A 27149-nucleotide genomic window follows, 5' to 3' on the forward strand; every position below is an offset into this window, starting at 1 on the left:
TGATTTAGGTCCTTGCTCGGACGCGGCTGCTCCCGCCCACCTCAGGGGACAACGTGTGACTTGGCCCAGCGCTGTGGGGTCCCTGGTAAAGCCCAGAGCTCGGCAGTGTGTCCCTGTGCCACAGGATGTCACTAAGGAGCCGGCAGATACCGCTGCATTGAGCCGCTTTGTGGCTCTTCTCCCGTGCTAACGAGCCCGGATTGCCCGGACCGCCCGGCACTGGCGGAACCGCAGCCAGGTGGTGCCTTCCGAGGGCTCTCCCCAGGCATGGGGGCACCGAGCCCTCCGCACGCACCCGCCCCCCGCGGGGTGGCCCCGGGGACGCGGTCCCGCTCCCGCAGGCAGCGCCGGGCACCGGCTCCCCCGGCCGCGCGGGGCACATTTCCCCCTCAGCGGCGCGAAGAAAACCATTTTCCCCCTGTTTTTTTGCCTCGTCTCGGGAACGGCACCGCCTCCCCATCCCGCCTGGGGCAGGGGAGCGGGGCAGCCCGGGATGCCGCTGCCGCCCGGGGAGCGGGAGCAGCCGGGGCCGCGTACGCACCCCCGGCCCCAGGCCCGCGGCCGCCGGGCTGCATCCAGCCCCGGAGCATCGCGGAAGGAGGAGGGGGGCGAAAACGGGTTTCACTTCCGCCTGCTTGCAGGAACCACAAGCCCCCAGAATATATTAGGGCAATAATAATAGGAAGGTTCCCCCCCACACCCTTTTTTTTTTTCTTTTTGTGCCTCCTGAAAAGAAGGGCTGGAGGGAGGAGAAAAACAAGCGAGGCTCCCGGCAGGCAGATCCATGCGGAGCCGGTGAGCGCGGCGAGCGGCCCGCCAGCATCCCAGCGGGAGGACGAGCGCGGCCTCCCCAGCGCGGAGGAGGCCGGAGAGCAGGTCTGTCCTTTGCTTTTTTCCCTTGCGTGCCCAGGTGCAGCCCTGTCCTGGGTGGAAAGGGACAGGCAGACTCCGTGCGCCCCGCTTCTCCAGCCAGCCAGCCCAGCAACAAAGCCCAGCCAGGCGGCCCGTGTGGGGCTGCAGGTTGGGAGGGACTGGGGAGAGCCGCTGAGGTATTTATTAGTTCTCCACTTCTTGATAGTTTCCAAATCTGTGCCTTCAAACCAGCCCAAACCCCTCTCTCCCCGTTCTGGGGGATCTGGTGAGCGTGGAGTATTGTCTGCGTGGAAAACGGTCCCGCATGTGCCTGGGGGAGCTGGCTGGGCCTGGCTGCTGTGAGGAGCAGGGCGCTGCTGTGAGGAGCAGGGCGCTGCTGTGGGGAGCAGGGTGCTGATGTGGGGAGCAGGGCGCTGCTGTGAGGAGCAGGGCGCTGCTGTGGGGAGCAGGGCGCTGCTGTGGGGAGCAGGGCGCTGATATGGGGAGCAGGGCGCTGCTGTGAGGAGCAGGGCGCTGCTGTGGAGAGCAGAGCGCTGCTGTGGGGAGCAGGGCGCTGTTGTGGGGAGCAGAGCGCTGTTGTGGGGAGCAGGGTGCTGATATGGGGAGCAGGGCGCTGTTGTGGGGAGCAGAGCGCTGTTGTGGGGAGCAGGGCGCTGATATGGGGAGCAGGGCGCTGTTGTGGGGAGCAGAGCGCTGTTGTGGGGAGCAGGGTGCTGATATGGGGAGCAGGGTGCTGCTGTGGGGAGCAGAGCGCTGATATGGGGAGCAGGGCGCTGATATGGGGAGCAGGGCGCTGCTGTGGGGAGCAGAGCGCTGCTGTGGGGAGCAGGGCGCTGATATGGGGAGCAGAGCGCTGCTGTGGGGGAGCAGGGCGCTGATATGGGGAGCAGGGCGCTGCTGTGGGGAGCAGGGTGCTGATGTGGGGAGCAGGGCGCTGATATGGGGAGCAGGGCGCTGATATGGGGAGCAGAGCGCTGCTGTGGGGAGCAGGGCGCTGATATGGGGAGCAGGGCGCTGCTGTGGGGAGCAGGGCGCTGCTGTGGGGAGCAGGGCGCTGATATGGGGAGCAGAGCGCTGCTGTGGGGGAGCAGGGCGCTGATATGGGGAGCAGGGCGCTGATATGGGGAGCAGAGCGCTGCTGTGGGGGAGCAGGGCGCTGATATGGGGAGCAGGGCGCTGCTGTGGGGAGCAGAGCGCTGATATGGGGAGCAGGGCGCTGCTGTGGGGAGCAGGGCGCTGATGTAGGGAGCAGGGCGCTGATATGGGGAGCAGGGCGCTGCTGTGGGGAGCAGAGCGCTGCTGTGGGGGAGCAGGGCGCTGCTGTGGGGAGCAGGGCGCTGCTGTGGGGGAGCAGGGCGCTGCTGTGGGGAGCAGGGCGCTGCTGTGGGGGAGCAGAGCGCTGCTGTGGGGGAGCAGGGCGCTGCTGTGGGGAGCAGAGCGCTGCTGTGGGGGAGCAGGGCGCTGCTGTGGGGGAGCAGGGCGCTGCTGTGGGGGAGCAGGGCGCTGCTGTGTGGAGCAGGGCGCTGATATGGGGAGCAGGGCGCTGCTGTGAGGAGTAGGGCGCTGCTGTGGGGAGCAGGGTGCTGATGTAGGGAGCAGGGCGCTGCTGTGGGGAGTAGGATGCTGATGTAGGGAACAGGGTGCTGCTGTGGGGAGCAGGGCGCTGCTGTGGGGAGCAGAGCGCTGCTGTGGGGAGCAGGGCGCTGCTGTGGGGAGCAGGGCGCTGATATGGGGAGCAGGGCGCTGCTGTGAGGAGCAGGGTGCTGCTGTGAGGAGCAGGGCGCTGCTGTGAGGAGCAGGGCGCTGCTGTGGGGGAGCAGGGCGCTGCTGTGGGGAGCAGGGCGCTGCTGTGGGGAGCAGGGCGCTGCTGTGAGGAGCAGGGTGCTGCTGTGGGGGAGCAGAGCGCTGCTGTGAGGAGCAGGGCGCTGCTGTGAGGAGCAGGGCGCTGCTGTGAGGAGCAGGGCGCTGCTGTGGGGAGCAGGGCGCTGCACTTGAAAAGTTCATATTCTGGAGAATGTGAATTAGGCTCCTGACTTCTGTCTGAGAGAGTGAAGCGACTTACGGTGGTCCCACAGCTCCAGCCTTGGCCAGCACCCAGCTGGGCTGCGAGTCCAACGGCGTTGTTGGCTGCAAAGAGTTTTAGCAGTGCTATAGAGCACAGTTATCCTTTTGCTTGTGAGTGTGCAGAGAAAGGGAAATAATTTTCTTTCATTCTGCTTCCCTTTGAATAACTTCCGAGGTCCCTTCTGCCTGTGGTGTGACTAGAATTGAGCTGGAGGCAGGACGGTCTGAGCAGCAGACCCATCCCTCTGCCAGGAGGCCACAGCAATCCAGAGTCCATTGGGAAGTGTGACTTTCTGCATCTGCTTTCTGATATGGGTGTTTGAATTACAGAGATTTAATCTGGTCTTTAAAAATCACGATAACTCTGTTCCATGTCTCCCAAAACCCCCACCAGCATTGGCAATGATATTTGCATTATATTGTATGGATTTCTCTTTTAAACCAGGTTTAGTCTACAGAAGCCAAGAAAATCTGAATATTTATCTATATTAGCAGAATGGCATTTAATCCAAAATCCTTAGCTGATGTGAATATTCGTATCATAGCTGGCTTCAAATTGCATCTCTGGCCAATTGCCATTCGGAAGGTTATTTTCACAGAGGTTCTGGAGTGGACGCTCACACACTGATACACCTCCAGATTTCATGTTTCCTCATATTTCTAAACAGATTGTCAGTAGTTGACAAAACAACGACATGAAAACAGACAGTCAGAGAAGAAAGTATGGGCCCAAGAAAGCCTTTGGGCATCAATAGATATCACTTTAAATCATCAAATTGTAGCTATTCCAGTATATGTAAGTACTCCCAGTCTCTCACAGTGCTCTCTAAGGTTGAGTACTTTAAAATGGTCCTCCTAGTTGAAGGATTATAAACATGTATTAATATTAATGCATATATTAATTATAATATTAATATTAATATTTACAAAGGTCCGGTGATATGGTCCCAAATATACCCAGGAAAAATCACAGAATGAGTTAGGACGGAAGTGACCCATGGGGGTTATCTAGTCCAACCTGCTGCTCAAAGCAGGACCAATTTACAGCAGGTTACTCAGGAGCTGGTTCAGTTAAATTAACGTTATCTCCAAAACTGGAGATCCTGCAGCCTCTCCGATGCCATCTCAGTGTTTGACCATCCTCATGAAAAAAGTAGTATCTAACCTGAATTCCCCACGTTTCATTTTGTGTCTGTTACCTTTCACTATCCACCTCTTGGAAGAGTCTGGCTCCATCGTTTTTACACCTTCTTATTAGATACAGATATATACATACATATATAGATAGAGTGAGGCTAGAAGTGATGTGAAAGGGGCCTTTTTATAGGTGCAGCCTGCCTTACAGTTTTTCCTATATTCTGATGTATTGTTCTCTGACTAGACCTTGCTGAGGTAGGGTTTTGGAGGCAGCGGTGGTGGCGGTGCAAGAGCGTATGTTTTGCACTGAGATCTTCATGTGGTTTTGTCCAACATGAAGATCAGCACATCCATAGCCTTGCAATGAACCCATCGCAGAATCCCTTCAATCCTGCCTTTGAATCCAGCGTTGTGTGGCAGACTGTGGACTGTGCCACAGGACTGGATGAGGTGCTGAATTAACGTGTCTCCTCCCACCAGTGGAAGACTTCAAACCTTGGATACCATCACCTGGCAGCATTTTGTGCAGGGCGGGTTGCGAGTGCGAGCATGGGGTGCTGCAGCAGGATGTGTGTGTGGGAAGGGGACAGGCACGGTCACTAGCGCCCCGTGAACAAGAGCTCTGGAACACGTCAGCCAAAGCAGAGTGGAGACGAAACCATGTAGAAGATAAAACCTCCTTCACAGGTGAAATAATGGATAACGACCCCTCCTAAACACACCATTTGTGAGTGCTGAAGCTGAGAAATTTAGACTTAATTTTCCCCATCCCTCCCGTCCGCCGGACCGCTGCTGCTTTTCTATAATGTCGTTGTTAGGTTGTATGGAGTTTGTTAATGAAATCTTTTCCAATAGGCTCAAGCGAGTTAATGCACTTTGACCTACACGTGATGATGTATTAAAAATCAGTTAAACACTGATTGAATTTTCAGTAATAATTTCTGTTCCAGTCCTTAATGGCTAATTTATGCAGAGGTCAGCAGAGAGCAATAATCAAACGGTGTATCTTACATAATAAGACAGAGGATCAGCTGGAAATACTGACCTGCTGTCTGGCTGTGGGTGCGAACTTGTTGTTTTTGTGGAAGCGTTAGAACTGCCGTATTAGAGCAGGTCTGGAGGTCACCTGCCCTGCTGGTCCGGCCTGATGCGACTCATCCTGGGTGGCCCAGGGGACAGTGCAAAGACCACACCATAGGAACTTGCGGGCTGCTCCATTTCCTCACATTACAGCTCATTTTTTGCCTTCAGAGATCAGCCTGTAGCTTAATATGTTTTTCAGAAGTTTATAATCGTAAATTTAAGAACGCTTTCCAGCAGCAGTGATATTAAATCCTAGAACAGGCTGCCTAGGGAGGCTGCAACATCTCCACTGCTGAAGATTTTTGGGAGTAAGAAACCAAGTATTGCTAAGGACATAAATATTGAAGTGGGGGCTCAGGTCTGCCCCATCAGATGAGAGCTCCCATCTCCCACCTCTTGCCATCAGAAACGTCCCTTTCATCCCATCGCAGTGCATGTACAGCACAGGGCTGACGGGGCAAAGCTGAGCCCAGGGCACCGCAGCCTTTGTGCCGGGTTTAGTAGATCTGAGCAGCACTGGGGCAGCAGGGGTGGGCGTGGGGATGTCCTGGGTGCCAGCCTGCGGGGTCTTTGGTGGGCTGGATTTGTATGTGTCTCTAACCCCTTTTTGAATGTCATTAGGTTATTGGTTTGGGTGGCTAATTCTAGGTTTACGTTATCTATGGTGTAGGCAGAAAACATGTCTTGGTTGCTTTAATCTGCAGTAGAAGAAGCTGTGGTTCTGTAGCCCTGCAAAGCATGAGAAACACGTTTCTTTCATGGTGATACCAGCAAACAAAGAGAAACAAAGCAAAGCATGGGAGAGGTCACTGTTTGCCTCTTGTAGCACACTGAGGTAGTTACACAAATACATTAAAATATGACATACAGCAGTGGGAAAAAGATACACATGGAAAGCCCAATCACCATTCCATTGAACTCAATAGGAATTTTTGCCCTTCAGTTTTGCTCAATGCGTAACCTTTAATGCATCTCATCAACCTTTCCATTGCACAAGGTCCTTGTCAATGTTTGATTAGCCCTTTGAAGGAAAGCACTTTTTTGCTGAGAAACAATGAATCAAATCCTTCAGGGTAAACTAAAAGCCAGGAAGAGCCCAAACCCACCCAAGGCAGTAGGATCGCTGGCCGCTGGAAGGAGCCCTGGAAAGGCTGTTACCGAAACCACATCTGCATGTCGGCACAAGCTCCTGAGCAGCGTTTTCCAGGCCGGCTCGGTCACTCTGAGGTGCACACGTTGGCAGGACAGACCTACCCGAGAAAGAGGATGGTAAATGCAGGAACATATCAGTTCAGTGCCGAGGTCACAGGGCTGTAATCCGGTGACTTGGGTTCTGTCCCCAACGCTCCCATTTCCTTGTGGCGAGAGGCTGGGTTGTTCAGTTAACCCCCCGCACTTTGCCTGTTCCGGAGAGAAAATCGGTTTGATTTATCTCTTTGAGATCTGTGTACAAAGGATGCCAAGTATCACCCTTACTCTTTGCAAAGACAGCTAGAGGCAGATCATACAAAAGCTCCGTAAGTGCAGCATATTTGGACCCGACAGATCTTTAACCACCATTTCACTGGAACTCCTTAATAGTTGCAAGGGCTGGAATGGAATATCCTCCTTTTCCATGTCCAAAAAGGCACCTTAGTGCCCAGGACAGATGACACGCGGTTTTGTCGCGGTGTGGAATTGCATTTCTGCCATCGTGGCAACCGCGGGACAAGCGGGACAAGCTTTGTTCTGGGCTTTTCCCATAGGGCCGAAGAAACAGTCCGCTTATTATTTTCAGCTTATTGCTTGTATTATTAATTAATGAAGGGAGGAGATAAAGAGGTCGCTTGGTTTGGCCCCTCTTTAATTTTTATCAGGGGGAAAATTATACCTTGAAGAACTTGTTTATGTTGAGGTTTTTCCTCCGCTAGCAGCCAGCGCCGTTCCCCACTGCTCCTTCAGCTGCAGCTGGAGCGCCCTTGGCTCTGAGCCCGCACAGGAAGAATGAGGGAATAATAAGCCAAAGGGCTGTTTTTAGGGGATTTTTGCCTATTGTTTGTTTTCTTCATGATGTGTTCGGTGCTTGTTTCCATGAGAAAACTCCAGGTAACCACAGAACTGAGGAAATTCTGGTATCTTGGGAACCGAGGAGGGAAAGATGAGAAATCTGAGGGAGAGAAGATTTGCAGGCAAGAACCTGTTTATGTTTTTACAGAACATTCAGCATTGTCTGCAGTGCTTTAACTACAGTGTTTTTTTCTGTAGACCACCCCAACTTGGCTGCTTAGCAGTATCTGAGAAGAATAAATTAGATATGAGAGATCATTTAAAAATAAGACTTTCATGGCTAGCATCTCAGCTCTATGTCTATATATATCCAGTACAAATGCAATGTAGTATCTTTATTTTTTATATGCATTCATAATGTTTGTGCTTCTCTCCTCTCATTCTCCCTCTGCAATGAGTGTGTGAGGTCTCAGCGCTGACAGGAGGGGATGAAACGTCCCCCCTGGCAAATGTTGCCCCCTCCCTGCGTCTTCTCGCCTTCTGGAACCACTTACAAGGAGACACCTGCAGCTGGGGAAAGCTCTTTCCCCAAAGGTAGTGTCAAGAAATGCTGCGAGATGTACATTTTCTCTCTGTTAAACGATGCGGTGGGTCTCTTCAGTGGGCTGCGTTCCAGTGGCCGGGTTGCAAATTCTCATTTGATGCAATTTTTAGAAATTTCATACCCTTAAGTATCTGATGGGAAGGAAGTTGGGTGAAAATTTAAATTCTTGAAGCTCAGCAGTTCTGAAAAATAAGCCCATAGCAACTCTGCTTGAGATCTGGTGGGTTTTTTAGTGTTGTATCTGTCCATCACCAAATCCTCAGTCTTCCTCTGGACTTCTCATCCAAAAAAGGACACTCATCATTCAGTGGAGTCCAGTGAGCTTGTGATCCAAAAGACGCTCCAGTTTATTCAAAAGCTTTCCCTAATTCCAAAATGTTTCTAGAGAACTCATCGTTTTCAAGCAGTTCATTTAGAAGGGAATGTACTGAGAAAGATACAGAAGCGGTTGTTTGCTTTCAATGCCCAGATAAAGCTGCTTGAATTTTGCAGTCAAGCTCAAGAACTATTGGTATTTATTCAAGTAAGATGATGAGATGACTTATTTTCAGTTGGCAATTAGTACATTGGCTTCGGGGAATTAAAACTGTGTTACATGAGAAACAAGAACAGCAACATCAACAAAAGATTTTCATCTGTTCCTTGTGCCAGTTTGTGTTGAGTGTAAATCTGTAATTCCCAGCTGCTTCCCCATCACCATGTCTGGAATCTGGGCTGGGGAGCCTCTGGCCTTTGCCAGCCCCTTGTCAGGCTTGTTCAGAGAATGGCTTTGGAAACTCAGGGCTGGTTGGAGCCTGCGGGGCCCCATCCGAGCGAGTGCGCGGCGCTGCCATCCCCGGGTTCTGGCACTTCTGCCTTGGAGTGGGGTTAACAACCTATTTGAAACCCTGCTGGTTTTTAATACCAATCTTTTCTTCAGAAGCTCCCATCGTGGGGATCTCAAGGGGATGCAAGGAGATGAAGCCACGATTGGAATGTTCTAGGACGAGTGCAGTGATGAGGAGGTGCAGGGCACACGGTATCTGTGTGGATTGGTTTGGCTCCTCTTTTTAATCCCTTGGGTTTAGGAGTGGGAATGACACACCCCTCACCCCCTTTTTTTTTCCCCGTTTCTTGAATTGCGAAGAAAAATAAATGAGCTCTTCCCCTGTGTGTGTTTCTCGCAGAGAGCTTGTGGGGCGGGAGGGATCTCTCGATGAACACGGGTCCTGTCTCTGATAAACTGACTTCTTGTGGGTTTTCCAAATGTTATCTGACCGATGTGTGTGATGACGGGAGTTGAAACACTCTCCTGATGATTAATAACAAGCCAGGAAACAAACTTGACTTGGCAACCCTTTCCGAGGGGCGCAAAGTGCAGACTACAAAAGGACAGCAAAGTCGTATGTGCAGAAATCAGAAATTAATTATTGATTAATTCATTCAGAAATCTGAATTAGCTCAGACAAGAAGAGAGACATCTAAACATGCAAAGCTCTGTTCATTATTCATGTTAAGATACCAAACACTCAATCTGTGAAACACCATATTTAACGTGGAATTTATCTGTGTTTACTAGAAATATCTCCTGAGATTGCGTACGATACCTTAAGTCTCGATCTGAACGTCTCTCTGGAGAGTGCAGGCCTTGGCTGCTTTTTACCTCACTCTGAGGCCGAAATGAGGATGAGGGTGAAGTTTTGCCTCCTTTGAGATAAAGTCAGTCTCATTTTTGAATCCAGGTAAGCATGTGGATTTCATGATTTTTTTAGTGAATTTGAGGCACAGCTTCCAATTTTCTATCTGGCATTTGTTCTCGTTCTCAGTGAGTAAGTCAAGCTTGAGATCCTTGGATATACCATTTGTGCTTACAAGCAATTACAGCTGCAATTGATTGCACACAAAATTAGAAGCAATTTAAGGAAAAAAAAGTCTAATTTTAAGAACTCTGAGTCATTTGTCTGGAAATGTTTTAATGCATATGAATAAGGACTGTTCATTTCCTTTTGTTGTCCGAAGTTTGAATAAGGTTCTTATGAAGTGCAAGTTGTTATAAAGGAGATGGATTTCTTTATTGCTTGACTCGCTTGTGAATTACATTTTATGTAATGAAGCACTGATTGCCTAAATTAGAAACCCAAAACAATGGTGTTGTCTGGTTTGGTGGGAGGCAGAGCTGGTGTGGACAAGGGAAATCTTGCTTAAAGGCCCATTCTGATGCTAATGTGAGAATGTGTGCCCTGGGCACCATCTGCTGTCCCCCAGGTCCCGGCCTTGGGCATTCAGAATTGGTTTGCTTTATTAACGCCAGGCCATCCACAACAGCAGCGCTGGGTTCGTTAGAGTCCATGAAACCAGAAGCTGCAACTGTAAGCATCCAGACATAATTGTCACTTTTAATAATACACTCCAATGTGATAGCTACCACTTTTTCCAAGCTCTTAGGCAAAGATGCCGTCTTTCATGCTGTAGTTACCTTCAGCAAATCCAACAAAAGCCTCTCTGGCTTTTCAGGGAAGTGGGTTTTACTTTCTTGGAAGGTCATTTCATTATATAGAGGATGGATTTATTGGCTGGCCCCGCGTTTTGACTTCTGTAAATGCCCCCTAGAGGAACAGAGGAGTGTCTTGGTATAAATCAAAATTAATAAATAGGACATAAGATGTGATTATTTGTAGAGGAGCTAAAAGGGATGGGTTATCAAATATCCTCAACTAGTCTAATTAGAGCCAGTTGAGGTTTAAAGGACACCAGGCATCAGTTTTGCCTGAGCTTATTGGCAGTACAAATGGCCACAGTCTCAATAGTATCTTAATAAAGTCTCCCCTAATGATGATTCTGTTTGTGCTTATTAGCTATATAGTTCTTTTCGTGTCCATGGCTCAAATTAGAAAGCAAGTCCTCCTGCTCTAACCTCTGAGTACTTCAGTTACTCATTATCAAGTACCCGTGAGATACACATCAGGACAGTTGGACTGGTTGCCAACGAGCGAGGTCCATGGGACCTGCTGCGGAAAGGGGCACAGCACCACACGTCTCCTCCTTCACCCTGTCAGCTCCCGCTCTCACACCCAGTCTCCAGCCTTCCATGGAAAATACCATCCCGGCTTCCATTGTCCGGGTGAGTAAAGCGAGGCTTGGCTAATGCTGCGCTTTGTGTCCCCAGGCCTGACTCAGCGCTGGGAGCGTTAGGGCTGTGCCGGACTCAGCCCCAAATTGCTCCCGGTGGGAGCACGAGGAGAAGGGAAGATGTTGGGGGCGTGGGGACACAGCATGGGACAGGCGGTGGGCTCAGCCGATGTCAAGCTTCTTGTGGTGTGCCGGCGAAAGAGCATTTTGTGATGGAATGGGGAAAGAAAGGTTGTCCGAGGCTGCAGGATGATCCAGAAAGGTGTAATTTTGGCTTTGTGAGTCTGACTCTCCTGATCTCCCCATTTCAGCATGATGTGTGTGCGGAATTTATTTACAGCAACCTCTGTGATAAAAAATAAAAGGCCAATGAACCAATTATCTCCAGTTACGCAAGTAAGCGACAGCCAACAGGGAGAACAACTTCAGGAGCTGCTTTTGTCCCCTCCCTTGCCTCCAGAACTTTCTGCTGTTTTTCCAGGTATGAGTGAAGGAGAGAAGCACTCCAGGGTCAGGGAAAATGAGAGATAATGACACCGTGGAAGGGGCTTGCTGCACAATTATCGTTCTTTCCCATTCCTGTCTCAAGTGCTTGAGCATACAAGCTTATTCTGGAAGTGTTGCAAATATGAAGCTGGGTGGACCTCATTCTCTTAAATTAAGACAATGAGGAGAAGGCTTCTCTTTGGTCTCAGCACTTGTCTAAGTTGTGCCATGGAGAAGTGAAATTCAGCAAAGGTGGATCTAATATTACATATATATTTTAGAAAAGGGCACGTCTTGGTTATTCTGACTCTCTATAGTGACAGCTTTAGTTAGGGATAGTGTAATTATTATTTTGGAATGCCTAATATTGCTTCCTTCAAGCTGAGTTAACTCACTGCCACAGCCTATTTCTTTTGTTCCCTCGTCAACAACTACTGGACGTCTTCTGTTCTCCTTGTGATGGGAAGGACAGCTGAGGAGGCCAGAGGACAAGGATGGTCTCAGAGACACTGGATTCTGACAGTGGCTCAGCTTTGGTCTTGATTGTCTTTGTGTCTCTGACTTGATCTAAACCAAGCCAGGTACTTGGTTTTTAGGGAGGTGTTTTAAGATGCTGAGATATCAGTGTTACACGAGTGTTTTGGAAAGCAGACCTTGCCTACTTCTGCCTAAACACGGTGGCATTTGCTGCTTGGTGTGATGACCCAGCTGGGAATTAACCAGAGACTGGCACTAGCAATTCAGAACTTGTTCTTTCCTGCGTTTTCAGACTTAATGTACAGTTAGAGATGGTGAGTGGGCTCTGTAAGCTATTAATTATAACAGCAGTGGGAATAGCTCCCCCCTACCCTGCAAAACCAGGAGGAGGCTGAGCAAAAGTGCTTCTAATAGCGTTCCTGAGCTGAGCATACCTGGCCATGTCGGGTTTACCGTAGGCTGGAAAGCAAGAGCTACAGTTTGTTCTCCCCTTCCCAGAATTCTTGTCAGTACTCACTTTCTACCTGCAGATTAGAACATCTTTAAACCTTAAAAAACATCTTGTGGCATGATTTATGTCATTCTATTTGTGCACAGTCATGGTTCTTTTCTAAGCAGAAAGAGAAGTTTTACCAGAAGATGGAGGAGGAAGAAAACCGGATAAAACACTAATAGCAAAGGAGAGGGGCAGAGCACGGCGGATGTTTTCCTCCTGCTGTTTCTCTTCATCTCCTGGTGCTGCTGGGACACCTCCTTACAGGCCCATCCTGCATGTGCTCAGCCAGAGCTCCTTCTCAGCTCCATGTGTCCACAAGGCAACTGGTTTGCAAGGCCTGATTTAAACTGGTAGATCAAAATGCTTGCAGCTCTGTGTACGCTTCCTCGGGAGAAAGGAATGTTTTCTTATTCCTGTCTTGCTTCATATTTCACAGCTGCCGTTTGTCTTGTTTTCCCCCGCCTAAGGCCCAGCAAATGCTGCAGTGCACAAGGGTTTAAAGAATTATTTATTCTAGGGCATTGATGCCTTCTTTGAAAAGCTGTGCGTGTGTAGTTTCTTTTACTGGGGATGCTTATGAGAGCAGCATGGGGAGTTTGCAGGGAGAAGGGAGGGGAGCAGTAAGTATGCACATCTCTTCCAAAAATGTGTTATGTAAAGATAGGCCTCTCAAATTATCTTAAGCAGGATGGGTTGTAGTGATCTTTGCTCCTGCATTCATTTTTCTTCCACAGTGGTTGTACATGCCACTTTCTCCACCTTAGCGTAACTCCGTCTCTGATTGCACTGAGAACTGAATATCCTTAAGTTTCCAACACAGGTGGAAGTGGTAGGAAAATTAACTTCCATTAACTTCAGTAGGAACATGATGAGTCCTTAGCCGCACCATCTCCAGCCCAAACTGATTCTGAGTATAGTGTAGGAAGTGAAGCATTGATAAGCCGCTGCCAAGTCCTGATCGTCTGCGTTATTGTGGCAGTGGTATGTTGCTGCTCTACTTCTAGGAGAACTTCTTGGGAAAGGAGGTAGACTTACACCTTGGAATAATAAGTTGGAAACAGCCATGATCGCTCTTGGGAGCTTTCAGCCTGGTAACTCGTTGATTTTCTCAGACATCTGGTATTCCAGGGTGATTACCAGTACTGGATTTATAGCAGGGCCAGGCTGCTGTGGGCAGTGCTGTGTGACGGGCGGTGACACGCTGCCAGCAACAGCGCAAGGACACGGCTTGTCCCGTTAAATGGAGGTGCAGCTCTTGAAGCATAAGGGAGGAGATGGAAGTGTGACTTTCCTGTCAGCTTGAGATCCCGAGGGGATGGACTCTTGTTTCATGGCAAGCTTTTATTTGATTATTTCCACTAACAGGTGAGTCATCTTGCCATCCCCCTTCTCCCTGAGAAGAATTCAGCAGCACAACTCAAAGAATGTGGCGAGGCTGAAATCATAGAACCATAGAACAGTTTGGGTTGGAAGGGACCTCAAAGATCACCCAGTCCCAACCCCCTGCGTGGGCAGGGACACCTCCCACCAGATCAGGTTGCTCAAAGCCCCGTCCAACCTGTCTGTGAACACCTCCAGGGATGGGGCATCCACAGCCAGGGCCTCAGCACCCTCATGGGGAAGAACTTCTTCCTTGTATCTCATCTAAATTTCCCCTCTTTCAGTTTAAAGCCATTACCCATTGCCTTATCACTACACATCCTTGCAAAAAGTCCCTCCAGCTTCTTTGTGGGTCCCTGTTAGGTACTGGAAGGCTCTGTAGGGCCTCCCCGGAGCCTTCTCTTCTGCAGGCTGAACAACCCTAACTGTATACATATATGTTAAAAACTCGCTCTCTCTGTAGAATCATTTGCATTTTTTAATTCAAGGGGGAACTTGAAAGTCCATCCATATTGTGCCACTTTTCAGCTTCTCTGATGTCTGGTAGGCTTTTATCAGCTCAGGGTGAGTTTGTCCTGCGGTCTATGGGAGTGCGGGAGGAGTAGGTTGGTTTAGACATGATGGAGTAACGTGATACATAAAATTAGTGGTTTGCTCCCTCATCTCCCACCCTCACAATGAGTAAGACACAAAGCCAAGTCCCGCCTTAAGCCTTCCTCAGAGCTCTGGAAGTGTTTGGATCAAGACCTCCCAAAGAGCCAGGCTCCAGGCTCTGTGATCATCCCATCGCGAACCTGGGGAGACTGATGGGTTTAGTAGAGCCTTGATGTCTCTCTCATACAGCCAAAGGGCTCCAAGTCTCCCGCGCTATCTCAGGCTGCATGAAGAGGGTGTGGCAGTTCCAACAATGTAAGAGATTCCTCTGAAATACATTTTGTGTAGATCTCTAAGTCCAAGCGCAGATTATCACCCTTTGTGATAACGGGGAGAGACTGAGTAACGGGCTAAATCTGTCCCAACAGCATCCACAAGGACGTTTCCAATACCTTTTTACCTGAAGAAACCTGTACAAGAAGATGTGTTATTCACTTCTATGAATGAGCATCAATCTGATGAGGTTGTATATTTTTCCTGAAATCCCAGCTCCAGAAGACAGGTGATTTATGGGAAGATTCTCTATTTTCATTTAGAAGAATGTTTCTAGTTCTTGCTGTGAAGGAAAAAAAAAAAGAGGAAGACTTGAATACATAGTTACAAAAGACATAAACATCACAATGCAAATAAAATACATAATATCTAAAACCATCTTGTTTTCTAAGCCAATCTCATTATTTTTTAGGATGTGAGTAATGATTTTTGAATGCCCAGGTTGTCTTTGGAGACAGAAGACCTGGTTTTCACAAGTGCTAAGTACTTTACTCCAGCTGTCACATCTATAAAAATCACCCATTAAAATCACGCCTGGGGTCCCGCAGTCAGACAGACACAGCTGGGGGCAGCACAGCGCGGACGGAGCTCTGCCCTCCCTGCCGTGCGGCGCCGTAAAGGTGAACTACGGTAAGCGACGCTGTCTCCTCTGAGGCCGAAGCGAGGAATTACAGTATGGGCTTCTTCCTTTAGTCTTTTTGGTCTTTTATAACGCAAAATATTAATTTTAAAATGTTATTAACTCGGCATAGCTGAGATTTACATCTAAGGAACTAATTAGGTTAAAAGGTAGAGAAAAACCAAGGGAAGCCAGAAAGGATCTTTAGGAGTGGAGCATCTCCCTTATGAGGAAAGGCTGAGGGAGCTGGGGCTCTTTAGCTTGGAGAAGAGGAGACTGAAGGGTGACCTTATTAATGTTTACAGATATCTAAAGGGTGAGTGTCAGGAGGATGGAACCAGGCTCTTCTTGGTGACAATCAATGATAGGACAAGGGGTAATGGATTCAAACTGGAACACAGGAGGTTCCATTTAAATTTGAGAAGAAACTTGTTCCTGGTGAGGGTGGCAGAGCCTGGCCCAGGCTGCCCAGGGAGGTTGTGGAGTCTCCTTCTGTGCAGACATTCAAACCCGCCTGGACACCTTCCTGTGGAACCTCAGCTGGGTGTTCCTGCTCCATGGGGGGATTGCACTGGATGAGCTTTCCAGGTCCCTTCCAGCCCCTGACACTCTGGGGTTCTGTGTGATTCTGTGTGATTCTAAGGCGTACCCTAAAGTAAAACTGCTCAAATTGGGAATTCATCTTCATTTGAGAAAAGGGGGGTGTGGGTACCAGTGCAAAGTTCCAATGGAGACAAGCCCTTCTCATGGTGTCATTTTATTACAAATTTTGCTGGTTTGAGGTTTTCTTTATGGCCTCAGCTCTTGGATTCAGGGAATACTCGGCATCCCTTAAGGACGTAATTTCCCATGTTCCTCATCCATAGAAGTCAGTGGAAATCTGAGCCAGCTGCATGTTAAAGAGGAGAAACCTTCCCTGTCCCCAACCCCAAGATTGCTGTTGGTTTATGTGTATTTATGTTGAGGCCTAACTCTTGATTCCGGGTGCTGGGGTTCAGTGATGTTCCAGTTTTCCCCCAAGGTCCCTGACTGACCCTGGTCACTCATTTCAGTGGAGTTTTTCGCATTTTGCATCCTCCAGGTAGGACTGCAGTGCTGCATCCCTGCTGAGCTTTAATTTAAGGGTAACAATTCCCTGTAAATAGACTTTGTGGTGCTTTTTGCAGTGAAGGCAGGTCCAGTTCCAGGCTGGCAAATTACCAGAAATAACAGAAGCACTCCGAACTTTGAATGGTTTGCAGTTTTAAAGTCACCTGAAATTTTGCAACAGGAATGAAAGGGGAAAAACTGCCTGACAAAATGTTGGGAATCTATTTGTTTGCTTGGTTGTTTGCAGGTAAGCCTGACATGAAGCATGCGAGTCTGTGTTTGAGTTATTGGTGACAAATTAGTAAGTCACATGCCCAGTCTTTATTTCAAGATACCTTCTAGATTTAAAAGATGCTGTAGCAGGAATGTGGGCTTTTTTTCCAGCAGTTTCCCTGGGCTTTGCAGGTTTTTTTGGCAGAGAAGGAAGATGAATTGGCTTTTGAGTGAGATGGTGGAATGTTGTGTGTGTGCGACGAGCGGTATAGAAAGTCCTTAACATGAGCTCATGATATATATTCTACTTGCTCATTTTTCCAATAAATATATACACATCAAAGACAAAAGTCCCTCTGTGAACAGTACTGAGCCAAACCTTCCTAACAGGATAATCTAAATGAGCTCCTCTCATTCCACAATTCTGCTTGTGCTTTTCGGTGAAATAAGATGGTATTTGCACCTCCGTGTTCTCCTGTTGCAGGAGGTTCTCTGTTCACTGGGGATCTTCCTGAACGTGGAGGGTACACAAAATCCCCTCTTTGCCAGGAAAAAAAGAGCGCTCAGTTTTGTGCAAAGTGGTGGGAGCTGGCAGATGAAGCCGTGTGTCCACGGAAAGAGAAAAGTATTCTTTTTCCTTCATAAAGAGGCTTAAAGTGGGTTAATTAACACTGACCCCATTTAAAGGGATGGCTTATGTGGCCTGCTTGAGGGAGGGAAAGTTAGAGTCTCATATATGCCGGTGGAAATGTCTTTTTCAGTGTGTTTGCAGCCCGGTGCGGGGCTGCACGGGCGGTGAAGCCTGACAAATGAAGCAGCTGTTGGCCCCACAATAAGCCAGCTGGTTTGAAATCCAGGCTGTGCCGGAGTCCCTTGCATATTCAAAACAGGGGGAAATTTGCTCCTTTAATTAGTGTTCCCCCTGGTCGTTGGAATATGGGTTTGTGACAGGGGGCTTGTTAACACAAGATGAAGAAAGATTTGCTGCTTTCCCAGCCTCTCTGAGGGATGGAGGAGGAGGAGGAGGAGGAGGTGGACTCAGGCTGGGGAGACCTCGCTGCCCATGGCCACGGGTGGTTTGGTGATGGAATCGGGGATGGAGGGGAAGCCGCTTCTGCTCGGTGCAGACGGGGTTTGCGTCAAACCAGTCCTGTGCATTTTGAACTGAACAACTGCAATGTTTAAACTGGAGGGAGGATTCTGGTGTGGTTGCAGCTTGGAGATGTGGCCTTTAGGACTTAGACTTCTCCTCGGGCCCATCTCTCACATGGTAGGAGGAAGATGGTACAAAACATCAAAGTCAGACCCATTTCCCACCAAGTTAACACCGTCCTCACCGCCTCGTTGATAAACCCTGGGCACTTAGGAGCACAGTGAAGGAGCTTACCTGGTGCTCCCCATCTCCACAGGGGATATTGCCTCTTGCTGTCCTTTATCAGTGACGACTTGTGGTGATATAATCAGGGAGCTGCTCGTATTGAAGTATTATTAGTAACCCTGAGAGCTGTCAGATCGCTCAGGGTGGATTTGCTCTCTCTCTTCTGTCTTATTGTGCAGGAGAAGCAAAGCAAACCCTGCATTTCCAGGGAAACTGAAAGTATTAAACTTCCAATAAAGCTTCTTTTTAAAATGAACAATGATAAATTAGCAAACTGCTGAGCTGGGGTCATTTGTTCCATGGAAGCCAAGCATCGATCCCCCAAAGATTCACCATTTTTGTGCTCATTTCAGCAGTATAATTGGGAATGGATTAAACCGTGACTCAGTTTAACCCTTTGTTTGTAGGAATGGCGTTAGTAAAAATCCACATGAGGAGAAAATGGAAATTGGTATTTAGCGTCTCAGAGGAGTGCGGCAAATTAACAACAGTTTGCTATTTTTTCATATTATTATTGCCTGCTTTTAAAGCTTGCAGAGAAATAGAAAAGAATTTCATTAGAAAACCTGATCAGTCCGTTCCTTCTCTATTTTACCTTGAGAGAGAAGGCGAGATTCAAACTGAAGCATGGGCCGTGGATAACAGCTGAAAGACCTTATTGCATACAAAGCAGCAGGCTGGGCCGTAAGAATTATCTGCCAAGAGGTGTCTTCAAGGAAAACCACACAGTAGGATCTGAAGAAGTAGGAAAGTGTTACCAGTGCTCATCGCTTGGACAGGAAGCAGAGACGATGTGAAGGGCTCTTAGGCTGCAGCATCTGCCCATTGAGAGGATCCCCTTTGGCGCAGAATCATTTTGTGTGATCAAAACAAGGCGTAGCTGGGGCAGGACGGGGCTGCTTGTCTGCACACACACTTCAGAGCTTCTTGGACGTGGCACCGAAGCGAGCAAGAGCGTGGCAGATCATCCTCCTCTGTGCTGCATCAGCTCACGAAAGGAAATCGTGCATGTTGTTTAATTAATTACGTTTCCAAGCTGTGTAATAGCATGTTTGCTGGGGAGATACTTTAATGGCACCACAAAGTGTCCTTGAGCAAATTAAAAAGACATTACTTTGAAAGGCAACTGCTCTGAGCCACACAGCAACTTCTGGGAAATGCCTGGGATGTCTCGGGCAGAAACACAAGTGTTTGTTATCAGGAGGATTGTCCACGCTCCTGGGCATCCACTGAGACATGGGAAGATCTCCCATTCCCAAGAGAACCTTATAATATGGGGAATTCTGTCCCCAGCGCTCCAGGGGGGAAATCGGTGAAGTTCACAGGACTCAGCTGCTCCGAGATGCGACAGCAAACCTGCCCACACCCAGTGAAACCCAAATGTGTGCTGCCCTGTGGGCCTGACCCCAGCAAACGCAAAAAAATGATTCCCCCTGCTCCTGGTAGCTTTGGAGTGGGCCCCTAAATGCTTTGTTACTGTATTTAGGGCTTTTAGGGACAGCAAACTGGGGTGGAGACCATAAAATGTCGGTCATGCATCCTGTGGCTCCCTTCCTCCCATCCTTCTGTGTTTTCTTCCCATTTGGCTTCCGTTGCCCTTTGTCCAGGGCCTTGTTTTCTGGCCAGCTGCCCTCCTGCAAACCCACCGTGGTTCATGGTGTGAAAGTGATTTCCCAGATTGACTCCTTTGGGTTGTGGCCTCTTCATTTGTGGCAGCGGGAGAACATCTGAGGTGGCCTAAGCCTCAACAGCTCCTCTCACACCTACATGCTGGCCACACCGCCACGGCGGTTTGGGCCTGAGTTTGGGTCTGGATTTGCGTGTGTAGAAAAGCAGTTGGATCAGGCCTTTGAGGATGGCAACCATGGCCTGCTCCTGAGGCACCTGGTGCCTTGGGTCAGCCCAGGGCGGGGGTGTGCAGCTCCAGGAGAGGCTGGCAGCTGGTGCTGGGGCTAATTAAAGCTCATTCCTTGCTGTCTGGCCCTCTGTTGGCTTTCTGGAGCCTGTTCTCCTGTAGCAAAGGTAGGAAAAGCAGAGGTTTCTTCACCCTTCGCTCCCCGTCCAGGAAAGAGGGACAAGAGGAGAGGTGAGATGTGTGAGCAGGGGGGAAGTGGGGGTTGTGTTGGTCTTGCTACGTTACAGACAAACCAAGCAGAAAGTGCTAATTTTGTTTTGCTGCCGTGTTCCCCTCCCTGTTGGGTGAACTCCCGTTCCCGGTTGTCCTTCAGCAGCCGTGGTTCTGTCCTACTCCTCGCCGATGGGGAGGAGAGGCAGCCGCGGGACCTGCGCCTACCAGGGAATGCACGTGTATTGCTAAATTGCTTAGGGTTTTAGTAATTACTTTCTGCTTCTGTAGCCCACAAATTCCCCCCGTGCCAACACCTCTCCCCCGCCTGCCGAATCTCTCTTGGACAAAAGCGAGCGGCACGTGCGCTCCGAGTGCCGGGGAATTTCCTAACTGAGGGTGAACTGTCAGGGCATGTGCGCTCCCCCTTGAGAAAGGTGACTATGTTTGTAATAAAGTTGTTCCTGTGTACATCAGGACTTTTTGACCTAAAAAGTTCAAACTGCTTTTTGGCTCCCAGGATTGTTTGAAAACCCTTGACTTGGTTTCACAGTCTGGTGTAACATGTGTGCTGGTTTTTTACCTGTAACGTGCGGGGAGACCATTAATGCGCTCCCAATATTTTCCCTGTATGCGGTTGATCTCGCCAAGTGGTTCTGTATTTACAGAGAAGGACGCGGTGTTTTGCAGTTTGTTGGCCCTGTGGTTTTCACAAGATACTTTGGTGTTTGATTTGTTTTTCCTCCAGGTTTTCTTGAATGTTTATTTCCACCACCTCCAACATTTTTAAACTCCCAATGCAGTTGCCTGAATAAACCTTAGGAGGTTTTTTAGGGATGTTTTCTGTTACATTTTCCTTTGGGAAAAACAAACAAACAAAATGAAACATAATAAAAACAACAGCAAACCAAACAAACCAAAAATCAAAACAAAACCAACCAGCAGAACAAACCAACAACCAAAATACAATATGAGCTTCTCTGTAAAATTTCCTAAGTGAAATGAAGAGGAAAAAGGCAACAGTGGAATTTTGCCACTCAAACTGCCAAAAATGGGGAGGCTTGGAATAAAATGAGGGATAATAAAGAGGAAGAAAATCGATCTCCTTACTCCTATTTTTACATTCAGGAGCACAAGAGAGAAAAAGCTTCAAATATAAGTTAGTGATAGAAATGTTTGCTTGCAGTGCCCGCCCTCCCCGTCTCCCAGGAGCTTTTCCCTCACTCGGGATGGTTCGGGGGGGAAGCTGGAAGACAAGAGAGGGGTGTGAGTTTCAACAAGCCCTGATGAGAAGCACCGTGGGTGATTTTGTCTCCTGGTAGAGCAGCTTTGGCGCTGGGGAAGCCGAGTATCCAGGGTGGTGATGCCATCGGGGCACACGCTGCTTGGATTTAATCTGTGTGCTGACAAACTGTGGTTAACCAGAGCTAAAGAGAGGATTGCAGGCACAGCTGAGCTCAAGGAGAAACACCGTGGATCTAATTTAACTGGATTGCTAATCACAAGGAATATTTTTCAAACTCTTTCTGAATCATTGCGGGGTGGAGCGGTGTAAAAGTTGGGTGAAGAGTTTCTATAGGAAGAAAAGTCGCTGCTGCTCAGGGCTGTTTGTTCGTGTTGTGTGGAGATGTGGGAAGGGCTGGAGATGCACCTGCATTCTTTGATGCCAAAGAGATGGTCTAAATGTTCAACTTTGCAGAAGATGAGTGCAAATGAATTTTTGTTTCTAAAGTCCTGTGTTGAGACAACCACCATTTGGAGTCTGAAAGCACTACAGGATCTTATTTTGTTTTGTTTATCTATTTTATTTATCTATACACCAGACTGGTAAGGATTTCCTTATAATACCATAGGTTAGCAAGAACAGATTTATCATCGGTTGTGTTTTCTGTGGCATGGTTTTGTTTTGCAGATGGGAATTTGGAAGGCAGAGTTGATTTTTGAGCCCCAGGAACTGTCAGGACAGTCACAGGGAGATCGGACCTGGTGGTGGACATGGCTGCAGAAAGCGTTCCTGTAACCGCTGAACCGGGTGCACGGCCAGTCCCTGCGGACACAGCGTGTGTGGGTGGTGAGAACCAGGTGGAGTTAATTTGTCCTTCTGAAAAAACATAAAACACCAAAGCAGGAGCAAACAAAGCAGAGGCACTTTCATGCCACAGAGAGATAAGGTGTTGTGGTAACTCGTCACCCGCTTTGGTTGTACTGCCCGTGACCGCTCCACAGCATCAGCTGTGGTGGGGACTGGATGCGTGTCTCACCGGCTCACAGCATATCCAGACTGACAGGGTTTTCCCAGTGTATTAGACTCATTTGAAGAGGAAACTGGATACATTTCACTGGTGCAGCATTTTGGACACTTCTGGGATCCTCAGCCATGCTCTTCAACCTTAAAATAAATTCTCATTTAATAGAGGGTTTACTGTTCCTTTCCCAAGTGAGTAAGCACAGAGCTGATGGGAGAGGACACCCCGCTCTCCTGGCCCCCGAGGCTGCCTTGTTGTTTCCCACAGAGGTGAGGGCTGCACAGCGCACTCTGCCCTGCAGCCCCAAAGCAGCCTCGCTTCTCCTGTCCTGTGTCTTCCTGGGGGACCTGTGAGCCACACAGCCAGCTCACCTGCAGACCCTGAGCCACCCAGCCAGCTCACCTGCAGACCCCTGAGCCACCCAGCCAGGTCACCTGCAGACCCTGAGCCACCCAGCCAGCTCACCTGCAGACCCCTGAGCCACCCACCCAGGTCACCTGCAGAGCCCTGAGCCACCCACCCAGCTCACCTGCAGACCTTGAGCCACCCACCCAGGTCACCTGCAGACCCCTGAGCCACCCACCCAGGTCACCTGCAGAGCCCTGAGCCACCCACCCAGCTCACCTGCAGACCTTGAGCCACCCACCCAGCTCACCTGCAGACCATGAGCCACCCACCCAGGTCACCTGCAGACCTTGAGCCACCCACCCAGGTCACCTGCAGACCCCTGAGCCACCCACCCAGGTCACCTGCAGACCCTGAGCCACCCACCCAGGTCACCTCCAGACCCCTGAGCCACCCACCCAGCTCACCTGCGGACCCTGAGCCACCCACCCAGGTCACCTACAGACCCCTGAGCCACCCAGCCAGCTCCTCATGGGAGAAGGTGGCCATAAACCAAGATGAGATCTGACAGAGCCAGAGCCCTGTTTTCAGATGAGTCTCGCTAGAAGGCACCAGTACCTGGCCAAGGAATGAGCCCCAACAGCTCCAACGTGGTGAGCTCCTCAGGGAAGGGTTTTTTTATGGCATGTAGAAGAATAGGGTAGCGGGTCAAAATTCTGCTCGTGGACACTGCTGCTGGACAGGTGGGGAAATGTTCTGGTTTGCCTCTTGCGCTTAGGAGAAAGGGAGATAAATCACTGCTGCTTTGGAGGGACACGGCGGGTGTGACGGAGTGGGGCAGAAGGCTCTCGCACCTTTACCCAATCTGAAGTCAACGTGGCACAAAAATAATTTGATGCTAAATTCTGGGAGCAAAATTCCCGAAGACTCAGGGTGGGTTATCTGGACCGCCTGCTTGCTCTGTCTGCCATGGAGATTGTCCAAATAGATCTGTCCAGACATTGCTAGAGTTTCTTTTTCCCTGGCTATGCCATGCACAGTACTTAGCTTGGCTGTTCACAGCTGACTAAATCCTTTTAAGAATGAGTCACTCCTAAATGAGAGGTGACAATGGATATGCAGACAGCAAGAAGTCAAGAGTGAGATAATGAATATTAGAGAAAGACTAAACTAAATAGGGAAGGAGCGGCATAAACTTGCAGCCCGTATAAATAGCACTGCACTGAAAGGATGGGTTTTATTTAGAAATGTCGTTCCCAGGGAGAATTTAGATTTCTTGACCCATGAGTTTGTCTGTGAACTTGTCCTGCCTCGCCAGCTCTTAAAAGAGAAACACATTGGCACAGGTTGGTGTTTGGTGGGGAGATTCCCAAGGCAACATCCCCCTCCGAGTGGATTTAATGTGTGTCATTAGCGACTGATGAAATGATGCTTTTCCCTCTCAGTCAGCCCTGCTGGGCTGTGGAGCAGAAGGAAACGGATGGGATGGGGCGTTACATCTTGTGTGGTCAAATCCCCGTTGATTTGTGGCGAAATGGGGTTTGTGTGCTGGCCGCCCTCACGGGTCAGTGGTGGCGGGTGCTGCAGGGGTGACGCTGCTTCGGTGGGGACGTAAGTCACCCTGGAGTTTGTTTTACACATTGCTGTGGTGTGGACATTGGCACAAGGTTATTGCCTAAGGCAGAGATTTGCAAAGAGCTGAAGGGAGTTAATTGTCCAAATCCCATTAAAATGCAATGTAATTATAAAGACCCGTTAAAATGCCATGTAGTTATATAGCTTTACTTTAGTTTAGTTATTTATATTTTGTGCAACGCACATTGAATTTTTTGCATGAATCTCTGTTAGGAGCACTCAGCAAGAATAATGTCCCTCCTAGTGCTGAAAATTAACCATTTACTATTTCTCATTTAGCAGTATAAAAAGCAGGCGTTTGGCTGTTTCAGAAATATGGCATCTCAAAGCTTCATTTATCTCTGCCCACATCCAAAAACCTTGGACATGACTGAAAAGACAAATTACTGCTTTTGTCTTAAAATGAGAAAATCAGACCATGAGGCGGTCAGGAATCTTGAAGTAAAATGAGAAAATGACCTTATAGATGAAATCGTGGCGGATAAGTGGAAAATTATCTGGTGGAGTTGTCCTATTGTCCCGTTGGCTTCCTGTGGCTTTCACTCCTAATTGAATTAAATGAAATTTAGCTGTACATGGATAACACGAGCAGAAGAGCATCTGAATGTTGTCTGGCAGCTATGGGAAAAGCAGTGAAGGAACTGAGAGAATTTTGCCTATTAATAATCAAATGGCCCATGAGGACTGGGATTATTATTATTTTCTCTGTGGAAATCTGAAGCCAGAAGCAGAGGGGTGGTGAACGGGAAAGAGGTTACTTGAGTATGGAAAAGCTATTGCTGACAATTTGGGCTAAAGGTTATCCCGGGGCATTTTTCAGATCTTTGATCAAATGTTATTTTCAAGTTGGTCCCAGACAGGATTTCACAGCATTGCGAACCATCAGCATCCCAGAGCAGCTTCCCTTTGGGGAGCGATTCATTGTGACGGGTTGCCAGGGGGACGCTAGCAGTGCAAACAGCTGCAAGGGCTGGGATATTTTATTTTATTTTATTTTATTATTTTATTTTATTAATTTTATTTTTGGTATGGTATTTCTACCTCTACTTCCACTCCGTTTAGAAAAGAGGTGCTGCTGGTAAGGAGGATGCGGAGCGGGAGGACTGAACTGATGGACAGGCAGTACAGAGGGTGTTTGCCCCCATTACAAAAACCAGGTTTGTGGTGTGAGGATTTATTCATTTTGGAAAATACATGGTATTAAAACGAGGTAGCAGAACTTGATTTCTTCTTGCATGTTCTGCGCTATTAATTCCCCCCTACTACAATCAATCTTTTAAAATTAAGAAACATTAAATATCGACCCATATTTCATATCACCTCTGTAAAATTACCGAGCAAATGTGGACCACAGGGTAGATTTTTAAATAGGCATAAATAAGCATAAGTACCGTACATCCCTTTATAATCGTTTGATGATTGGGACCGGAGGACAAGTCATGGGGCTTCTCGCTGATGCAAAAGTGACCTGAGAAATCACCTGCTCTGAAACAACCTGTGATAAACCGCTCAAAATATTTAGTTGTGCATCTCTTCGTCTAGATTTTCACCTTTTTCTTGGTGCTGACATGATAGGGAATTCAAAGTTTGGAATATTTTTGATTAGCAGCCAGTTATTTTATCTAAGTCCTGTTTTATCTTCCTCACATGGGGAACAGCAAAATCCCAGAGCAGTGGCATAAGACAGATCCCGTCCTGCTGTTGTCAGCGACTGAAGAGAGCTGTTGCCAGGCTACTTGACCAGTCAATAATCAATGCTCATTAATCTGTTTTCTGCTTCTTGATGACAGTTGTTTGATAGCCTCATCAATGTTATGATTGCCGTTTGTGTGATGGGCTCCTGCTGCTTTACTCCGTCCTTTTGTTTTAAGGAAGAGGAGAGCAAAACTCTGAGAGCCTCTGTTTCCCTCAGCTTTGGGGGTGAGGTGGAAACACCACAGTTTTGATTTATTCTTTAATTTGCATTAGTTTTCAAGATCAAAATCTCTTGCAGTATTTTCTGTGACAACCCTGAAAGTATAAATATAGAAACCACAGGCAGTTTCCTGGAGACTGAAGGCCTAATATGTGAATAATCTCACCTCCTACCTCATAACAATATCACAGGAAAAAAAGAAAGGTGTATTATGCATACCCAGAGCTCTGCTCTAACAGTGTCTGGTCTGCTGTGTGAAGTGTGTGTGTAAATATTTGAAGGGTAGAGCTCAAGTCACCATTCTGGGTGAGAATACACGAATAAGGTGGTAGAACTTTGTGCTAGCACTTGGTAAGGTTTTGAATATTCCCTACATCCCAAAGCCATACGGGACTTATAGCTTGTGCAGTTAGTGTGAGGCATAGGCCTTGCCAGAGCTCAGGAGCTGTATGGTGTTTTGTGTGCCGATAATCACACAATATACTTAAAAGTACAAAATTACGTAATCAACTGGTATTTAAAGTGGGACTCGAATTCTGCTTTGTCCTCAGCAAGCATCTCTGGACCACAAAATCATTTGCAAAGTGGCAAAGTCGAGCTAAATTGTTAAAATAATTATGGGATTGAAGTTCCAGACTAGAGAGACTGAGGCTTCGTGAGTTGGGTTCTTTGCTCTCTTGTGTGTGGATGTACCTGTAGGATAAATGAGGGCTAACGCTGGCCTAGGGGTGGGCTTGGACCACCGGAGCAGCACCCGCACACCGGCCCTCGCGCCATTCCTGGGGGGAAAAGTGACTCTAGCAGAACGTTGTGCTTTTCCTGCCCACAGACGCCCGTCAAAACGCTCTGTACTGTTAAAAGCACGGTCTTGTTGGGATAATGTTTCCTCTGGACCAGCGAGGGAAGAACACCCACATACTTCGGGCTTGGAAAGTCTCAGACTAAACCACTTGAGCCTGTGTTCTGAGCTTTTTCAGTTCGTACCATTGTGTCCAGCATATACACATGTATGTATGCGCAAAT

The 27149-nt window shown here is 48.4% G+C and overlaps 1 protein-coding gene across 2 annotated transcripts in view; it reads left to right on the forward strand.

The window, feature by feature from the left end:
• The first annotated feature begins 627 nt into the window (after positions 1-627).
• Positions 628-27149, forward strand: part of PAK3 (p21 (RAC1) activated kinase 3) — a 111729-nt gene continuing 85207 nt past the window's right edge. For both annotated transcript variants that reach the window (XM_065846968.2, XM_065846966.2), the window contains exon 1: positions 628-876. The gene's annotated coding sequence lies outside the window, so the exon portion shown is untranslated. The remainder of the gene's footprint in view (positions 877-27149) is intronic.

The sequence above is a fragment of the Patagioenas fasciata genome, chromosome 11 (assembly GCF_037038585.1).
Source record: "Patagioenas fasciata isolate bPatFas1 chromosome 11, bPatFas1.hap1, whole genome shotgun sequence".
NCBI classification, from domain to species: Eukaryota; Metazoa; Chordata; class Aves; order Columbiformes; family Columbidae; genus Patagioenas; species Patagioenas fasciata.